Source organism: Pezoporus flaviventris, unplaced genomic scaffold, assembly GCF_033815535.1.
Source record: "Pezoporus flaviventris isolate CSIRO_AGI_PZ_B2104156 unplaced genomic scaffold, CSIRO_AGI_Pfla_v1 ptg000040l, whole genome shotgun sequence".
Classification (NCBI taxonomy): Eukaryota; Metazoa; Chordata; class Aves; order Psittaciformes; family Psittacidae; genus Pezoporus; species Pezoporus flaviventris.
In genome coordinates, this window is record NW_026892588.1 from 9,483,965 (window position 1) to 9,488,646 (window position 4,682).

The 4,682-nt window shown below is 45.3% G+C and overlaps 1 long non-coding RNA gene across 3 annotated transcripts; it reads left to right on the forward strand.

The window, feature by feature from the left end:
• The first annotated feature begins 261 nt into the window (after positions 1-261).
• LOC133275417 (uncharacterized) lies at positions 262-4,289 on the forward strand. Of its 3 annotated transcripts, XR_009745511.1 has the most exons (4): positions 262-571; positions 2,308-2,433; positions 3,156-3,400; positions 4,253-4,289. It is a non-coding gene; the product is annotated as an uncharacterized LOC133275417 (long non-coding RNA). The 3 variants fall into 3 exon arrangements; XR_009745509.1 differs by lacking the exon at positions 4,253-4,289 and having other exon boundaries at positions 3,156-3,583; XR_009745510.1 differs by lacking the exons at positions 262-571; positions 4,253-4,289 and adding an exon at positions 771-922 and having other exon boundaries at positions 3,156-3,583.
• The last annotated feature ends 393 nt before the right edge of the window (positions 4,290-4,682 follow it).

Genomic DNA, 4,682 nt, shown 5'->3' on the forward strand with positions numbered 1-4,682 from the left:
CCTATTAGGAGCTCCAAAGGGTTTCTTGCCAATGGCTTCCCTTTGTGAACTCTCCAGCTTTTTTTTTTTTTTTTTATCTGCAGTGTCCCACATGATATTGCCATTGATTTAATGGACCACCATGAATTTTACTACCTGTCAAACAACAGCACAATTATTTTGAATTCTATTGTGGCAGAGCTTGACACCTAGCTCTGGATCACTTCACACTTTTCACCCTTGCACTTGGCAATTCAGAATAGTATAGTGTTATTTTAGGGTGGCATTTTGTGTCATTGTTTTGATTTGGCATTCTGAGGATTGAACGATTGGCAGTAGATTAATAAAGACTCCCACATACTTGAATCTGGAAAGGACATGTGTAAGGTATTACAGGCTGTTAAAACCCCAAACCAATCCCCTTCTTCCCTCTCCTTGCTCCCGAGTCTGAATAAATAAGATGGGAAGAGTACTCATCTTTACTGAAGGGCTGAAACCTTCCTAAGCAGGATGCTGAGAAACCTCTCTTGCTGGGCTTTAGGCAAGCTTTAAGCTGGATACTCGTGCCTGGAGACACATTCCCCATGGACAGGTAAAAACTCTGATGTACCTTAAAAGCTAAGGTTGGAACTCGGCAACATGCAGTAGATTTCTTGCATGGAAAAATAAGTAACTGCATCTGCGTTAAAATAAATGACTGGTTAATTCAGGATGATTCAGCCTTTGAATCCCCTTTTGAAGAACTGTTTCTATCATCTTCCATGACCAGGATAAGTTGTTTTTCAGATGACAGGAACAACAGAGTCAGTCTGCATTGTTCTAAGGGCTGTAAGCATGCAGAAAAGACTCCAGCTCTTATGTACCCCAGGACTGTATTTACAGATAGCACCAGGTTCTTTGGTGTGGACACAGAAGAATTGAATGACTTGCACAAAGTCACAGAGTGAGCCTGGGTTGTGCCTGGAACCTGTTCTCCAGTGTCTTTTATTCCAAGCAGTTTCCTTAGGAGGCTTTTCTTGCCATGCTGAACATGGTCCTTCCCACAATGAAATGTTCTCCCCAGGATCTGAAGCAGATGGGTTTGGACTGTGAGTGGGTACAGAAAACTATGTTGGTAACCATAACTGGTTATGGGAGTAATAACGGTGTGGCTTTTCCTCCTATGCAGCTTCCTGAGAAGAGAAGCTCAGTAGGAGGAAGTGGCATTTCTTTTGAGGTTTTGGAACAGATTGCCCAGAGAAGCTGTGGCTGCCCCATCCCTGGCAGTGTTCAAGGCCAGGTTGGACAGGGCTTGGAGCAATCTGGTCTAGTGAAAGTTGTCCCTGCCCGTGACAGGGGGTTGGAACTGGATGAGCTTTAAGGTCCCTTTCAACACAAACCAGTCTGGGATTGTATGATTCCTCTTTCGCAAGAGAGCTCCTACTTGAGCTGAAGGTGTAATATCAGTGTGTGGGGATGCTCACCCTTCCCCATCTTTGAGTTAGGGCTTTGAGAGAGGTTTATTCCACTGTCCTTTCCAGAGTGAGACACTATTCACAGATGTAATTAACCCATAAAAGAGCTGCTGGCCCCTGGGCAGGAGCTGGGAGCTGCTTTGAGCCCACCAAGAGCGAGAGCAAGTGATGGACTCCTCAAGCCTTCCAAGTTCAAGCAAACTTACTCTTGCTTTGAGCTGAAGGAGAAGGCTAAAACCCTGTAAGAAGTAATATAATAATCTATATAGATTAGAGAAGAGAGAATATGCTGCTAAACCTCCTTGGTCTAGCAGTAGATGTTTATTGTTCCCTTTCAGGAAGCTGGTGGCATGGTACAGACATCTCACTGGACTCCATCACACATGGAGACAAATTTGTCCTGTTGGGGGAGCTTTTTGGCTCAATTTATGCAGTCTGTACATTTCCCAGGGAAGTTAGATGCAGGACTTGGTGGCTTTACGGTGTATATGCTGAGGGCCTGGCAGACCAGGCAGAGGTATGCATGTGCTTGACGGCATGGGCAGAAGTGGGATTGGACCTGGGTCCCTCTATCTTCCTTGCAATCACAGAGCTGTGATAGAGCTTATAAAGGCTAGGGTCCTCCTCCCCCAGCACTGTGAAAGATACGCCTTGCATTCTGTTTTGGAGATTCCAGTAAGACAGAATAATTAGGTGGCAACACAATTCATTGCTTGCAGCCCTATAAAGCTCAGGAAGCACTCTTTCAGCCCTCAGCTTGTATTTAATCAAAGTAACATAACTTTCATTAAGCCTAATTGCAGTGCTTCTGAGATACTGAATTTAAAGTGTGCCTGGAAATCAGGGCCATTTTTGTTTGATTTGCATACCACAGCATCATGCAAACTGGGAATAGGATGGCAAGAAACCTGGATTACAGTCTTCTCCCAGGGGATGCTTCAGAGATTTTTGTCCACCCACAAGACCTCTGCTACATCAATGGATACCAGGATGGCAGGAGGTATGGAGCCTTTGAGGTCCCTTCTGCTGTTACAGATTAAGAAAGGGTGGGTGAGTCACAGTGCCTGAGATAGCGCTGGCATTGAACTTATGTGTTGTGACAGTGGCTTCAGCTGCATACAAAGGAGCACCTTTGAGTACCTGCAGAGATGTCTTCTGCAGCACAGGTGCACAGGCATGGAAAAATGCTTACACACTTCCTGCCTCTGAAATGCTGTTTCCATACATGAAGCTTTTCTGGGCATCCCATGGCATCTCTCTGCAGGCATTTGGACACATCCTTTGCCTTCCCTCATACTGGTCCAGTCTCCTGAGTGCTTCTAAAAAAAGCAGGCTCCCTTAGGTCCTTTGAATCTGACAATGGGCAGGCAAGCCCTGCTTGTATCCTCTTTATCCCCTTGCTGAGCTGCCTTGCCAGCTGCTGAGTGGGGCAACCAGAAAGAAATTCCAGTGGCATCCAGGTGCCAAATGCTCAGGAGAGTTGGTTGCAGGCCTGCTTAGCCCATTTGTGCCTAAACCACACCAATTTTCTGCACTGACTATACAAAGCTCTGTAAGCAGTGTTACAGCTGCCTACCATAGGCTTCCCTCTGCTGAAGGATGGGACACCTGCTCCCAGTTGCAATGGGTGAGAAGGTGACAATCATGCCCTGGTCACTGATCTACAGCTGGGAGGATGTTAATCTTTGAAGATGTTCAACATTTGATGTTTTCCTCTTTGAGATTCTCATAGATGGCTGGAGCTCCACAGCATCTTCACTGATTTATGTGGCTGTGTGCACCAGGGCCTCCGGACTGCAGGTCACTGAATGGTGTGGCTAGCAGAGACTGTTAAAGCCTGGACCAGAGTCATTGAACTCAATGGTGTTAACTTTCAATGCAGAGCTCCACACTTTATACATGAATCTGGAGACATCTGGCAGCTGAAAAAGCTGTAGAGAGAAAGACAAAAAACATTTCAGCACTGGGTAATGCTCTCTGCCAGAGCCTTTCAGAGGGATAACAGTTGTTACGCAGATAGTAGCAAAGTTCTTGAAAAGGTTGTTGAAATGTGTGCATGTGTGGACAGTTTTTTGCATCTGAAGTACCTCTGTTGTAAACCTGCCAGGCTCCACTGCGAAACTGTGGAGCAGAGAGTGACTCTTTTGCTTATCTTTACCATATTCATTGCAGACTACATAAAGATGCAAGAGACTCACTTGCTGGTGGTCACAGGGGACTAAGGTATCATCTTATATGTAAGACTGAGATAGAGTTCTCCCTCTGCCTGAGGGAGGATAGAGATGGAAGGAAACCAAAGCAGCCATGAGGCTCATCTGTGGCTTAAGCAGAAGAAGATCTGTACCTGGAGGCAAACAAGTAATGTAAGGTCATCCTTGCATCTCATGGCTGTCTTCTAGCTGGCTGGAAGTCTTTCCTGGTGAATACCACTGGGAAATGCTCTTGTCATTGAATATATTTGTTAGCACATGGATGATTCTGAAACTAAGCTATAATTATTGGTGGAGCTGGCAGTGGTGCCTATAATTAAGGTTGCCAGACATTTTCTATTAAAAGGTTCTGTTTTCCAATGCTATGTGCTTGCCAACATGTAACTGTTCAGGCTGAAATTTTCAGTTGCAGGCCTTTGGTTTGGGCTGCTCTTTGTGCATATGAATATACGTATGTGTGAGAAAGCATGAGTAAATTATTGTTTAACCAGATTCAGGAGTGATACAGGGAAAAGGCATTCTTTTGTAGTTATTTAAGGGGAAAAAAAACCTGACACACACATTGTTGAGAAAGTTCGTCACTTTCATGGTTTATTTTTATTTTCACAGGTACTTGAAATTCGGCTTTCTGGCTGATCTGGGCTTTCTATTTCTTCAGACTCTCCTTGGTTTTGGCCAAGTCAGATGGCTCTACAGATCTGCTGTCAACATGAGAAGAAGAGAAGGTTTGCCCTGAAGTTTGTCTGGAGCTTGCGCAGCCTGGGCCTTCAGGAACGAAGCAGGGTTTCCTCTTTCGCAGTGCAGGTGAGTAGCCTGTTATGTGGTTTGGCCCTGCAAGAACAAGAATGCAGCTTGGATTTCTTATACCCTATGTGCTGCTCCAGCTGACTCACATGATAGGGTGGAAATGCGTATGTAGTGACTGCATGGGGTTAAGGGCTGTCTGCCATGACAGGCGGGGATAGAAGTGGAATGCAGAATAGATCATACAAGGAGATGAATGGGGAAAGGATGACTGTCCATACAGTGAGGTGGGTAA